We start from the raw sequence: 15679 nt of genomic DNA, 5'->3' as shown, positions 1-15679 counted from the left end.
CGACCTTTAATTCGCATTCCATGTCATGCTTTAATCATTTTCATTCCACGCGTCACGTCACGTTTCACGGGAGCGTTGTGGGTTGTTTCAAATTCCCGCGCGAGAGCATGTAATTCTGACGTCATGACCCTAGTGACCAATCAGGATTTTCCAGTCCCGCCGACGCCGGATTTTGTGCGAGGTCCTTAACGCTCTCGCCTTGAAACTCTGGAGTACCACCTGAAGACCCGGTACTAGTAGAGCTTATGCAGTTTTCCCATTGAATACTTGACATTGATACATTTCTTCCACTAATGTCCCGGCTGCAAGAGAAATGGATAATTGCACTTCCTTGAATCACGTCCTTGAGCTACACTCGGTTTCCCCTTACGATGGGGGTCACTCCATTCCAAAGGACAGCAATTTTGGTATGTCTGGGATTTGTACTAAAAATTAATTTGGATAAAGAAGCTCTCACCTCCAAGAGAAGTATAGATTTTGTAAAATAGATGAATGTTATTTTTGTTCACATGAAGCTCTAAATTTCTGAAATTTACATAAGACTCATGTAGTTAAGAAAAAACATTGTGAAAAAACTGTTCCGTACAACACGAATTTAGCTGGGCGCCAAATTATTTGATAATATGCTTTATCTTACACTAAACTGTCAACATTGAAAGACGGCATTTTGTGTCCGAATCGGAGCTCCCAAAAGAAGACACTTAAAAAAATGTCTTAGTTATTTTTAGTCAACTTGGATTTGGGTGTCAACTACAAAACGCTTTTTTTTATTTTTGTTTTTTTGTTTTGCATGGGTTATATTCTGGAAGTCTCGTTTGGTTGTGTTTTAATTGAAAGACAAAATCTCCAGTTTATGCAGAAACGGTTATATTGAGAGCGAGAAAAAGCAATGTGGGCAACGATGCCCGGAACTTTCGAAATAGCCAGAGGCTCTAATCAGCTTATTTCTTTAACATAACAAAATTTTCTTTAAAGATGAGCCTCTCCAACCATGCCTCCATGCAGGCGCCCGCCTCCTCGGTGACGCACGCCGGCGTACGCCAGCGGGGCGTCAACGGTATGAGACGCCCCCGCAAGGTCTTCATAACTTTCTTAAAAACACGTTTTATTCAGTTAAAAATGAACGTTATCCTGACTTCTATGAATGCGTATCCTCTTTAGGTAAAGTAGTGATACCAGCGTCTTCATTTCACTCTACTGCCCAGGTAACTGCCGACGAGCGCAGTCCTGCATCGTCTGCGTCCCTAGTTTGGGAATGCATATTGCGCGTCGGCTTTGTATGTCGTATGTCCAGATATAATATTGAAATCGGAAGTAGAAAAGCGAAAGCTGACCGATGAATATTTACGAAACTATACTTTTTCGCAAATGCTGTAAATTGATCAAGCCTCTGGTACTAGTTGGCGTCAATAATCCCACTGCAACATGAGCCATAGACCTAATAATTAGAAAGTTAATGAACACTATGTTTAATAAACCACTTACCATAAGGGTTATTATCTCATCTATATTCAGCCGAGCCAAATCTCAGACGTCTTACCACACGAACTTTCTCTAAAAATACAAGTGAGTGCAGAATTCGATACATGTTCTGCTGGCCTCCAGTGCATTCCCAAGTTTAAAATGCTGCACATGTACAGAACCTCAGGAGCGTGAAGCGTCAGCCGCAAGAGTGAAATGTTTTCCCCATCATTACGCTGCTTTTGGTACCATTACATATTTTATCGAAATAGATTTCAGTTCAATTTATTTTATTATAAGACACTTCATCCGGAGACAAGATTGTTCATCCGGGATATTTCAGACCACAGAAGTCTCGTCCCAGGATGTTGCATCCCAAGACGCTACATCCCAGGAATGTTCCGTTTCGGGATACTTAATACCTTACACATCCTGAAAGCGCATAGGCTCTGCCGGCATGAAATACCGTGGTATAAAAAGTCCTGGTATAAGAGGTCTTGGAACAAATAAATGAAAGTATATCGGAATAAAATGGTTTTGGTATGAAATGACCGGGGTGAACTGTGCTGGGATTAAATGACATGGGATAAACCGTTGTAGGCCCTTCCTGGGTAACGCACTCGGCCACCAATCCCCCGTTTGGGTTGCTTTGAGTATTGTGTACTTTGAAACCGTCTGAGGTTTAGCCTAGTCTTTTTGGTTGTTTTTCCCTGCGGCAGCTGTACCTGCTCGTGCTGTACTTGATGATCGCCCGCACATTGGCCAATAAGAGCGTCGGTAAACACAATGTAGAAGGAATCCTTCGTTCCGGAAGATTGTCACAGGGATTGGCAACGTTCGGTCACCGCGGATAGGCTGTAATCATCTCAGAACGAGCTCTGCCAAGTAACTGCTCATATCTAATTTCAACTAATTTTTTTTCTTCTTTTTTTTTCTTACAGCTGCTTCAAAAATGGGACCACGGACCATCCGTGGTCCCACGGACGACTGAAATGGTGGTCGCAGCCAGCGTCGTAAGACGTAGTAGTACTCAAAAAGTCAAATAAATATGGAGCAACCTTACAACAGCTTCGCGTGTCATTAATATGTAAACTTTTCTTGGGGTGAGCTCTCAAACTTGACCTACCAAAATTCTTAACAGTCTTTTGAGGAACACCCAAATTTCCTAGCAGTCTGTGGCAAATATCCGTATATGGCTACTGCTAGTGTCACTGATTTTTCTCAGAGTACCGAAACTCCCAGGCTCGAGGTGGCGGCTCAATCTTTTTTTTCTTTACTGTGTTCATCATGTGCTTTTAGAAAGCATGTTTTTGCATAAAAACAAACGTAAAACACTGTTTTTGTGGGAACTTTTATTTAGAGATTGGTACAAAATAACAGACGCGTGATGTTTCCTAAGCTCTTTAGTTTACAAGGTTTTGCGGGACGACTTCTATACAACCATGTTTCACAGGTGATTTCAGGTAGCGCGTCCCGACCTGGGCGCGTCCTATCTTGGGTAGTTCGCGGCGCGTCCGCTTGGGAGTCGGGGGTTGGCATCCCTGAAACCCCTTCCACCGTATATGTTTCGCCGCCAAAATGGCCGAATAAATCCAAAGTAGAACAGTCACAGCGGTCGCTATCGAATCCGATATTCCCCAACCAATACAAGCAGCAGTACAGTTCTCCGAGTGGCCGCTGCGGAAGAAGTGGCGGTGTTACGATCGCCATTAGCTTGGTCTTCGAGTACGGATCGGTGCCACCTTTTCAGAACACGATCTATGGCAGTTTCCCAACTACCAACGCGAATATTTTTACGTCGCGTTTTAATTGTGCGTCATGACGCTCACCCACCTTGTTTCGGGATGCCATGCGAAAAAATAACAATAATAGTAAAGCTAGAAAAACTTCATGTTTATTTTGTTGATTTTTTTTAGTTCACTTGGTCACTTACTGCGCACATGGATAGACGCACATGCCAAATGCCAGAAAACCGCGTTCATGGTCGCGCCTTCGGAGCGTTGCAGAAGTTTTTAGACGGCGGATGAACAGCAGGCGGACGGAGGCGAAAACGGACGCCGACGCGCACCTTTTGTGTCCGTGTCTCACGGCATTGCAGACGACGGTAGACGGCGGTGAAATAGCAGACGAAGCCGAAAGCTGCCCCTCGTCTGCTCGCGCGACTAACAGGCGGTGTTAGACTTTCAGACTAGAAGCACCGGATCACGCGAAAGGGAGACACTGCGCTTGTAAGCCTGTTCGGTCGAGCAGCCAAGCCAGTCCAGTAGTAAAGGGCGGGACCACTGATCTGTGGGCATGGCTTAGAGCGGGCTGTGACCTCCACCTATATCCGTCTAACGGCGTAAATATTGTGCGAATTTTTTTCTTTCGTGGTATTTGAAAAACTTTGAAAGACGTTTACAATTATCTGTAATGCCGAATTAGAGCGCAGCTCTTGAGGAGGAGGAGGGGAGGGTATGCCCCCCTTCCCTTCGTACCCTTCCCTTTTCCTCGACTGCTCCGCTCCCATTTAGCGGGAAAGTTTTGCTTAATTTCCCGCTAAATTTAGCGGAAACATTTCCGCGCTAAATTTAGCAGAAAAATTTTCCCGCTATATTTATCGGAAACATTTTCCCGCTAACTTTAGCGGGAAACGTCTCATAATGCAATACGGGGTTACGCCGACGCCGACACCGACGGCGACGCCGCTTGAACGGAAAACGGGCGCCTAAAACGGCTCTTTCTATAAAAAAAAAAAAAGTATTCTAATTATGCCTTTTAAAAAAACACTTTTTTTGCCTTGCGGAGTTTTTTTAAGGGCGCGACGCGTCGTGCTTGTCGCTGCGAGGCCATTGCAGGTAGCCGAATTCGCCGTTAGAACGTGAAAGAGCGAACCATGAAGCAAAACGTATGAAGATAATAAACTACGACCTGCGTTCCCTCAGCTGTCCGTAATTACGCGACGACAAACTGAGGGAGAGCAGGGCATAAGAGCGTGCGCCCGTGGGGATGTCGGAACGCCGAGCTCTGGTTCGAATAATTAGTGGGCAAACCTCAAGCTAGATGCCTTTTTATCCTCTGCGCTCGTCGAACGCGGTCGAATGCGAGGGCCAAGCGCCGGTCGCCGGCGTTCCGCCTTCTAACGCGTTCAGCGAGTGCAGCAAAGACAGGGTAGTTAGCTTTAGGTCTACCCACTAATCTATCGAATCAGGGCTTGGCGTTATGAAGCCCCCGCGCTCTCGTTCCCTCCTCTCCCTCGGTGTTTCGGCGCGTAGCTTGGCGTAGCTCTCCTTGAAGCCTTACAGTTTAGTCAACAAGCAGAAAAATTGACGGGGCGTCCAGATTACGTTTTTATAATAGAAAGATAAAGGAAAGAATACTCAATCATATCAAATCAAATCAAGTTTTATTTGTTGTCACATCTCGTTACATGACAAGGAGCAGGACACTTTTCTAGAAAATACTTAACAAACTTCCCATGTTTTGAGCGCCTGATGCAACCGTATCTTTTATCTTTGTCTTCTAATACATATGGTGGCATCGATTCTTCAATAGCGTAAAACGAGCTGGAAAATCGTTGCGTGATACGTTTCTTATGCTCACAGGAACCTCTATTTTCAGTAACAACTAAAAATTGTTTACTTGCATGAACAGCAAGTTCCATGAAGACTGCAAGAACGTCCCTACCGTACGTTGCTGTTGCTATGGCTGGTCGACGCCGTTGGAAACCACAAATATATTGCCTGGTGTTTCTGCGAAGATTTTAAAAAATTCCTAGAACTCAGGTGGACAAGAAAAATAGAAACTCTTTATCGGCGCAATCTGACAGTCACTGTAAACATCAGAGATTGCAAAAAAAAAAAAAAAAACTAATTAGAAACACATTTACCTAAAACTGACTAACATTTGAATTACTGACAATGAAACATGGTTTGAATCAGAAACTTGCTAAGCGTCATCGAAGACCCCCTAAATGAGTCTTTTTTAGGACGACTTGAAACCCGAGAGTTGCGCAGGGTTGAGCTAAAGTCATCCCTCGTGCAGCAGGCGAAAGGTCGGCGATGCAAACAACGCGAATAAGAATATCACTCGCGTTTTCGCGTCACCGGCCTTGCGCCTGCTGCACAAGTGGTGAGTTTAGCGCACACCGGCGCTTCTCGCGTGCTTTAAGCCATCCTCAAATGACTGATATCTGGGTTTTCGATTACGCTCAGCAAGTTTTAATTGAAACCATATGTTTACTTTCACTCATTAGAAAGTTAATTAGTCCATTTAGATAATATAAGGGCTGGGCAGTATCGCGATACAAATGTATCGCGATAGTATCTTAGAGATACCTTCGACTATCTAAATATATCTGTATCGAGATACATTTGAAAAATGTGCGGTACTTGTATTTTAGTAGTGAAATATGTTTGCGATGCATCGGTTGTATCGCGATACTTTGCCAGGCTTGGTACTTGGATACATTTGTATAGTCAAAAATTGACTTGAGCGAGGGGTCCGAGAATTCATAATAAAAACCGCCACTTAACACTTTCTATAAAAAGAGGAGGGGGAGAAAGGGAGAGAGAGAAAGGGTTTGCCTTGCATATTGCACAAAGAAGTCAGCAAGATTGAAACAGAAATGTGGTTTGAAGTATGGAAGAATGAAGACGATATTTAGTTATGGAGGCGATAGAGACTTTTCTCTTTCGATAGTCTGGCACTTCGACGAAATCGTTGGTGCCTTGATGATAAGCTCTTTGAAAAGCTACCTATGCTCAAGTGTAATTAGTTCACTGTGGGAGTTGACAAACTAGCTTTCTGATCAATTGAATATCTGTATTGCTTTATAGTTTTGATGTTCCTATTTCGTGCCGTATTTGATACTTGCGATACATTTAAAGCTGTTTGAGATGCACTGCATTATTATATGTGTGTACTGAGCATGGCCTCGATCGGGGAAAATGTATTTTAGTGTGTATTTTTATCTTTATTTCGGGATATTTTTCCCCGTTTTTGCGTAGTATCCCAGGAATATTCCGTTACATAAAAGACGTATCTCACTACCTGTATTTTCGCCTTAAAATACGTGTATCTCAGTGTTTGTATTCTGGGATACTTTTTTATTATCTCTGCCAAGCTCTGATAAAAAATTTAGTAATCTTTATGTTTTTTTTTTGTAATCCCTGACGTCTGTTGTGGATGTCAGTTTGTTCCCCAAAAGTGTTAAATTTGTTTTTCTCAAACACCATCTTTAAACATTTTCGCATTAATACCAGGTATAATGGCCAAATGCGGCCAGCACTTGCAATTAGGTATTACCACACTTCTTTGTTACTTCACTGTTTGTGAATAAACAAAAAAACTGAAGACTATATCTCAATCAATCAATCAATCAATCAATCAATTCTTTATTTCACATCAGAAACTGATGTAGGCTGCAGGGGCAAAAAGTCAAAAGTTTGACTTGACAAGGCCTCTGCAGCCTTACAATTGGCACACGGCGACATACTACACATAAAGTAATAATATTAAGTTTTCAGCTTTTAACATTAAGCAAATAAATAAATAAATAAATAAATAAATAAATAAAAAAAGAACCAGAAGAACAGCATAAGTTAAACACGCTGTTAAAGATAACAAAAAAATCATATATATATATATATATATATATATATATATACATATGCATATACATACATATATATACACGCATACATACATACATACGCATCATACACACGCGCATATACACTAAAGGTAAATGGATGGGTGGAGGAATGAATGCGGCGGCACTTACCGACTTAGCCAGCTCTTGAACACGGGTTGTGCCGCGTTGCGGCGACTTCTGCAAACACTCGAAGTGCGTAAAAATGTGTCAATAGAGAGGTCTGCCATGAAGCTACCGACGGCGTTGTCTAATGTCTCCAGCACTAGGGACTTTTAGCAGAGCGTTACCGTGTTCCGTATCCCGCACTACCGGAGCCTTTGAAGCATGCTTTCAAGCATGCGCCCGGTGATACCGTGATCGCGGGGCGTGCGCTTAAAAGCATGCTTTAAAGGCTCCGGTAGTGCCTTCGGAGGCGTTAACAGAGCCTTTGACGACATTCATCAGCGCCACTTAGTGACACTGGTGAATGTAATATTGTACTGATTTCTCAGCCGTCCAACACAGAAACTCTTCGTAGGAGAATATTCCAGCGCGGATAAACAAAAAAAAAATAAAAAAAATGGCGGTGCCTGGCCGTCGGTATTGCATACGATTGCCGGGGACAAGACTGACTTCGAGCAACTCCTGAGGGTCGAACAACGTTAGAAAACACACAAAGCACCGTTGGACACGGACACGTTTTAGAACGTTAAGGTGCCAAACGCGGCCAAGACTCTGCGAGTGCATTAGAAAAGGTCTGAGCAAGCAGTCCGTAAGTGTAGTTGGCTGCCAATGCGGATCGGCGCACCCCTCTATGTGTTGCACGCTCCTTAATTCGTTGCTGAAGGACTTGGCACTATTAGAAAATCTTACAAAGCTGGTCCAAATGTCTGGTCCTTCACATACAGGCGCCCAGGACTGATGGCAGCACCCAGGGCTGATGGATGCGAGTTTGTTCGGTGAGTGGTAGTCGTGATGTGCCACTGCTTGCCGACGATTTCGGGTTTCTTCGTGCTCTCTGATGCAGGTATAACGTGAAGATTTGAAAAATTAAAACTCCCCTCTTTGTGCAAGATCGCTCTGGATAATAGGGAGTTTTAGAATAGCGTACGCAATTTTAGCGCACGCTAGCGCTAAATTTAGCGCTTGTATTAGCGCACGCGACGCAGAAGAGTTTTAGAATAGCGTTTCTCCGCCGCGACGCAAAAGCCCAAGCATCTCGCGCTTGCGACGCCACCAAGATACAGTAAAAACTTTTATTTCACACACGAAATGATGTAACTTTAGAAAAGAAAACGAGTTTTTTTGGTCCAGAGTAGCATTTTAATTTGTTTAAACATAAGAACGCGACGCGAGTGGTTGACCGGTCGTGTCCGCTTGCGTCGCCTCCGCAAGAGAGGTCTCGTGTACTGACCTTCGCCGTGAAATGTTCGCGCGTCGCAAGCATCAAGTCGCCGGTGAGCGCTGCTAAACCGAGTACAATTTCGTCCCGTATTGAAAATTGCAGTCGCGAGGATGCCGCCGACGTCGCACCCGCGACGCCGCCAAAGCAGCCGCCGGCGGCCGACATAATCCTGGAAGCCGCCATTTTTTTTAACGGTGCTCGTCTTGGCTTTAGCCAACTTCTCATCACGAATCCTCCTTGGAGAAGCGCAAAGACTCTTTGCGTACGCACGCTATTTCCCAGAAATAGCGCGCGCTAAAATTGCGCACGCAAAGCGCAAAACCTGGTTTGCGTTCGGAGCATGCGCAGTGGCGCCGACGCTATTCTTTGCGTACGCAAAGCTTTAGCGTGCGCTATTCTAAAACTCCCTAATAGCACCTGTGAGACAGCATCAATCGTATCGCCGTAGCGGTGCTCGGATTCCCGGAGGTGTCCGAGGATTGGTAGAACTTTTAGTACTTTTCGTATGAAATTTTCGCATTCTCTTAGCTCTTTTTGAACTTTGAAATATCCGAGAATCTGTGCGAAATGTATGCGTTGCAAGCAGGGCCTAGGCGAAGTTGTTAAAGCCCTATGTAACCGCATAATCACAACAACATTTAGCGAGGAAGCTCCTGTGATGTTTACGTTTTGTACTAAGCAACGATTTTACGATACAACTTTTAGCATAAGCTTGTCGCGTTTTTCTAGCTTTGTTTGAACGTCAGAATGTCTGAGAATCAAAGCGAAAGGTATACATTACATGAAGGGCCTAGGGGAAGTTGTTTCAGCCTTTTGTCACCGCATAACTGCAGCAACATTTAGCGAGGAAACTTCTGCGATCTTTAAACTTTTGTGCTATACGACGATTTTACAAATTGGCAGTTCTAAAGATTATATATAACGTGCTTACATTGCAGTGGGTTGCATTCGATCGCAGTTCCTTTTTGTTAAGTGAAAAGCTGGCGTTTGTTTGAGTGATGTGCACGCGAACTCTTACAAAGCATTTCAACTAATCATTCGGAAAAGGAGTTCATTACTAACGTTCATAAAACAGTTCATTTATCCCATTTGAACTCAGAGCACAATTTGCAAGTCGTCACATTTTTGATTGAGCAGTGCACAAAATACTGCATCGTTCGACCCATAGAGATTTGTATGCTTTTGATCTTGACGATCGGTATCAATAGTCCTCAGTAACCTCCATGTGATTGATTGGAGTCCTTTCTGATGGTAACCTAATCCATCATTTTAACATCTAGATTCTTTACGAAAATGCAGCCCCACTTTTTAAAGGTCTGGAGATAGCACCACACACTTCAATAATTCATGAAACTTAATGCAACTTGGAAATAGACGACTACTGCATATTTTTGCCTTTCGTATCAGTTATTGTAGCCATAATTGCTTTAATCAAGAGTGCATTTTATCAGTCGGTCAATTATTTACTTGCTCTAATTACCTACACAAGATAACTTATATTTGTGCTTGTGCCTTGCCCGAAGAAGCACTCTCGTTGCAAAAGTTTGACTATTATTACTTTGAGTCTCTTCAATTGATTTTTTTTCTTCAAAAGTGTGTGCTGCCTATACTTCATTTCACCATAACTTCTCAAAAGGCAATCGCCGAAGCCCCCTCGAGCCAATCAAAGAGACGGACTGAAGGCACTGGACTGTACGTCACAAATCTTTACAGGGGAGCACTCCGATGACATGTTTTCACGTGCCTCTTTCCAACGTGCATATTTGCTCACTGGGAAAGTAGCCTTCGCCTTTTGCCAAATTGTCGTGAAACGGAGTATAATGGCTACGGCGCTAATTACCCGAGGCTTCGTACTTTGAGCATTTGTTTGACAAGAATATTATGTCAGCAATCACTGTGGACTCGGCTCAGCGCCTATTTGACTCGAATGCTGCAATAGCGTTCGACGTGAACTAGGGCCTATTCGTGTGCCTTACGCCGAAAAAAACAACATGGTGACAGCCGATGTTGCTTGATGAGATTTCGCAGAGTCTATTGTGTCATAAGTATATTAAATATCCTCCTATATCACAAAGCATCAATACATACTATCATACTATTAAAATAGATGCTCAGAGTTGTGTTTGGTTTTGTAATCAACAAGTGACAGCAATAGTTATTTCTTACGAGTGTAATATTTATTTTCGGTAGCTGGGTCTGTTTTGTGCTCATTAACGTCAGTATGCTATGATGTTATTATCATGTTGGAGTTTTAAGTAACCTCTCTGCAATGCCTACAAAGCCCTTTGGACGGAAGAAATTAATAAATAACATTTTTACATCACTGGAGTTTGTTTTAGAATGCAGCACATGTTCAGGAGAGGTGAAAGGAGTGCAGCTATGCAGCAACTCTTCCAGTCTCGTATGTCTCAATTATTAATATTAAGGGGTCAGAGATGCGACTGTCCTCAAAAGCTCCACCACCCGCAGTGAACACAATACTTGGTGTGTAAACTCTGAGGGCGAAAAGGCTGTAGTGGGAATATTATGCATACTTGGAGTGTATCAAATATGTTTATTACCACTTGATTGCATAAATATTGATTCTTATCAAACTTATCAAACGGTTCCTTAACGAGTTCTTTCTGCGACAGTCTCGAGCCAGGCGCGCTCCGCCGTAGTACCTGTGCTCATTGTTGTCGGATGACGCTCCTGTCAAGTCAGTGTTCAATTTGGTCGAGTGGCAACTTTGACTGACTGATGCCATCTTGTGATCATAGGTCATGTGCCGCCAGTAACATCTGATGCACTGAATCTGTAGGGCTGGCTTCTAATCCACAAATTTTCCTGGCAGTTTTCTGCGTCAATGTAGCAAGTACGATACGACGATATCGTTAGATTTGTTGTCGAAAATGAACTGTCAGTTACTTGTGATGAACTGAACACCATCTTCTTTGTGCAAGAGGTTCCAGAATTTGTAATATGCACCCGACGCAGAACCCAATCTACAAGAGGAAAGCCTCTGGTGTTTATTATAGTCATCAAAATAAAATTTAAAAAATAAAGAATAAGGCAAACAACAAAACAAAGGGGGTTTCAAGAACAGTCACTTGAAAGGATAGAAAGATAAGCTTCTCTCGGAACACCGTTCTGCCGTGAAGATGTCTCAAAATTAAGAAACGACTTCACGGCAAAACAGGATTCAATTTGGGTAGACCTATTTTATCAAGCATGGCAGGTCGTCCCTGGTCTTCAGTACCTATGTAGGCTACTGGGGCCGTCAATGTATTTTAGCGGCATTCGCGATGGTAGCTGTGAATAAATGAAACGTTTGAGGTGAGGGCAAATGCATAAACTGACATAAACTTGTGGAACACAAGACATGTCATTTGCTTTTGCCACAAATTGCACCCTGCGCACGTACCGCTGTTCCGGAAAAAAATATTTACGTATCTGTATCTATATTCACAAATACTTTTTCGACGTTTATTCCGAAGTATTTCAGGGAAATCCAGTTACATAAAGGGCGAATATATTCCAAAACATGTATCTTGGCTCTAAAATACATATATCTCAGTATTGTATTTCTGAATACTTTCTGGAGTATCTCTGCCCAGCCTTGCTCTTGACTTACTGCACACTTTACGTGGGCTACAACAGCAGCTAAAAAAATGTTTGCTGCAACTTCAACGAAACTGAAATTCTTGATTAGAGAGCCAATTCTTCACTTCATAAAATAAGCCTTGATTGAGAGATTGATTAATAGTATACTACGTAAAAAACATCATTACCTATGAGTATGACGTATAACGCTTCACTGCCTTTAATATGCCACAGGAAATAGTTTACTGCAAACCAATATAACAGTACCATGTTTAAATGTAGTACTAAAATATATATGCAGATAGTATTATTATTAATGAATGCTTCATTGATTTTTAATATATTATTTATAAGTTAGTTAAATACTAATTATGCTGCAAACCGATTACCTTCGATGAGAAAATGTTTGCTTTTGGCCACTCATTACAACTCCTTCACATCTTAGCAATAAACATCGTAATTATACACCATTGCGAAAAGAATAATTAAACTAATAGCTATGTTTTTATATTTGATTAAGACAACAAAAGTTTAGGCATTTTGCCAGAATGCAAACAAAAAAACATAATTTTTGTTTTACGAAGTAAAATAATAAGGAGCTAAAACAGAAGCAAAAAAAAAGGACTTTGTGCAGTTCATATTGTGAAATCAATTATCGATTAAACGACAAAAAAAAGACATAGGTTTAATTCAAGATTCACGTGAATTTCTCGCACGAAACTAGGTATCAGATACAGACCTCATTCTTTTTATTTATGTCCTGGCGGTATCCCTTGGTTTTTCTCCACGTCTACGTATACATGCTGCCAAAGGTCGCGCAATTTGCTTAACGAAACTCTTCCCATCGGATTCAATCTTTCCCTCTAATACCCTCAGGTCGTAGGCGATACGAAGAATTGCACTTCCTTGAATTATGTCCTCACTCCAGCGCTTGTTTTGAGACGGCCGGGTATTACCTATAATTAAAATTTGATGCAATGCCGTCTCGTACTCAAGCCAACCGACGTTATTTTAATGTCGTGACGTATAAAACGTCACATGTCTGTCAATCGCATATATACACGAGGTCTGAGCGCGAAAGGACATTCACAAAACAAGTCCCCTGAGGAATCTGCTGAATATTACCAAAAGATGAGGACTACGGTGAGTGTTGCCGCGAACTCTTATTTTCTGGTTTAGCTGATGAACTAGTTAGGATTTGGATAACGAAGGCGAAACACAATCCGAAATCCGACGTGAGTAGTCTACCGTGTGTATTCATCGCCAAAGCTTGGCTACTAGCAAACCCTTAGCTCTTGAACGCTTATCTCGTAAAGAGTTCGTTCCATATTACTAGACACCAATGCGTGGCTTTCATAGGTCATATGCTGCTAGAGTTTTAACGTCAACAGCTGAGACGGCCTTTAGTTTGATGGCGCTCATTTTCAAGAAAGAGATACTTCAATTCATAATCTCTAGACCTTTCAAAATATGGTGAATAATTCAGGATTCATATAAATATACTTTAATTCATCTGAACGAGACGCTAGAGAGTTATTATTCCTTTGAGAAGCGAGTTTATTACGACAACGTATTAATCTTGGACAAGCATAATATATGTTAGTGTCCCGTTTAAAACTGGCAAGTTTAAAAAAAAAAATTTCGACTTATTGAATGAAATAATAATAAATAGGTATGCCATGCATAATTGCAATCTTTATTTCCCCATGTCCCAAGATAACGTGAACAGTGTATGGGGAAAATATTGGTGGATTATAGCCACTTGCAAGGTGAGAATGTCAGAGAAGGTACCTTCAGCTGTTCCGCCTCAAGCATGAGCTTTCTACTTCCGACAACGCTTCGGCGTTTCGTGCAGCTTGAGCGCGCGCGCTGTCAAATCACAGCGGAAGGCACGGAGCGCGTGGTGAAGGCCGGGCGTTCGAAAGACACTCTGCCGTTTTCATTCTGTCAGTGACTGTAACCGTGTTGCTGTAGAATGCTTAATGCGATCATCTGCAGCCTAAACATTTGTCATGCTTTCTACGCTCCGCTTCTTGCGGGCTCGGTGAGAAGCGGATAATCATTCTAAGGTCCTCTTCAGTAAACCTTTGTATACATAAGGTCTGATAGCCCTGAAGCAACAAAAATTCAAAACCACGTAGAAGAGTGCATCCAATCAAACCTCATTTAGCCGATGATGGCGCCAATCCGCTATCCAACTTCTTAAATAGACGCCACGAATAATAAATATTTTCGAAAGACTGAAGATCGAGAGATTTTTACATAGATTAGGTGATGGTGAAGACTGAAGAATATTAAATATTTTCGAAAGACGAAATATCGAGAGATTTTTACGTAGATTAGGTATTGTTTAGGTCTTACCATTTTCTTTTTATTGCATTCCGGTGTGGTCAATGATTTCTTCGTGTTGTACATAGGTTTGAGTCAAATTTTGATTGCCAATAGAAACGAATTAGATAATGCGCAGGGTTGATGAACAACGCAGTCCTGGGACTTTTCCAATGTATGTCTTTGCTTGCCCACAACGCAATTTCCCATCATATGCGAGCGCCACTCGAACGTCTTTCTATTTGTTTTTATTGAGTAATAGATATAACTTGCAATTTTCTCAATTCTACTTACTCTGAAGTGTTCACCAAAACCCTACACGCCCACAGTGAGCGTGCTTATAGTAGTCAAGTTAATTCTTCGGAAATCGGGTTCTATGTAAAACAGAGAAAGGAAATATATGTTAAAAACATAAAGACTGATGTTCACATTTCAGGCTGAACAATGCCTTTACAGTGCGAGATAAAATGCCCAACGTGCCCATTTTTTCCCGCATTTTTTCTTGTTTTTTATCTCTGGAATGCAAGATGCTCCCATACCGATTATGATTCGTTTCATAGGCAGGAATTTTGGTACCACTCACGCCCGTGCGATTGTCACAGCTAGAGTCACTGAATGGGTGTGATACTATACTTCTTTCTATCCCTGCATAACAAGCTAACCATAGCCCGTCGCGATTGAAAACAGCGTCGAGCCTGTTCATTTTGTTTTGTTATTCCTTTACATTTTTTCGGATTGCCTCGAATAGCCAGTAGTCAGAAACCGTCTGAGTCTCATCCTTGTGCTTTCGTTGCTCTTCCTCACTACAGCTGTACGCGCTCGTGCTGTGCCTGCTGATTGCCAGTGTAGTGGCCATCAAGGGCTTCGGAAAGGGCTACGGAGGAGGCTTCGGCAAAGGACACGGCGGAGGGTTCGGACACGGCGGAGGCTTTGGACACGGTGGAGGATTTGGGCATGGCGGAGGATTCGGCCATGGTGGAGGAAAATTCCGCCACTTCGGTTAAGCACTAGTCGTCTCGGAATGAACTCTGCCAAATAAATGTATATATCGGAACTTCAAACCAGAACACTCGGCTCTTCGCTCTCTCTGTGATTTTCTGTTTCTTGCAGATGCATCGTCTTGCAACGAGCCACAAACTTCGTCGCTCTCACACTGTGAAATGTCAAAAGGCTCGTCCACTCTTAAACTAGAACACTGCGCGACGAAAAAAAAGAAGAAAAATAGCCGTTTGTGCTTAGACATTGTAAGGTCGGTCTGGCTTTGGGGTGAGAAGATACTGGTTTACGTT

At 42.4% G+C, this 15679-nt stretch overlaps 1 long non-coding RNA gene across 1 annotated transcript; it reads left to right on the top strand.

Moving 5' to 3' along the window:
* Positions 1 to 13142: 13142 nt before the first annotated feature.
* Positions 13143 to 15457, top strand: LOC120846503. The gene is made up of 2 exons (XR_005717042.3): positions 13143 to 13205; positions 15200 to 15457. It is a non-coding gene; the product is annotated as an uncharacterized LOC120846503 (long non-coding RNA).
* Positions 15458 to 15679: the final 222 nt, after the last annotated feature.

The sequence above is a fragment of the Ixodes scapularis genome, unplaced genomic scaffold (genome assembly GCF_016920785.2).
Source record: "Ixodes scapularis isolate PalLabHiFi unplaced genomic scaffold, ASM1692078v2 PGA_scaffold0__279_contigs__length_252992795, whole genome shotgun sequence".
Classification (NCBI taxonomy): domain Eukaryota; kingdom Metazoa; phylum Arthropoda; class Arachnida; order Ixodida; family Ixodidae; genus Ixodes; species Ixodes scapularis.
Note: the sequence above shows the minus strand (reverse complement) of the source record. Positions and strands in the feature narration are given on the sequence as shown.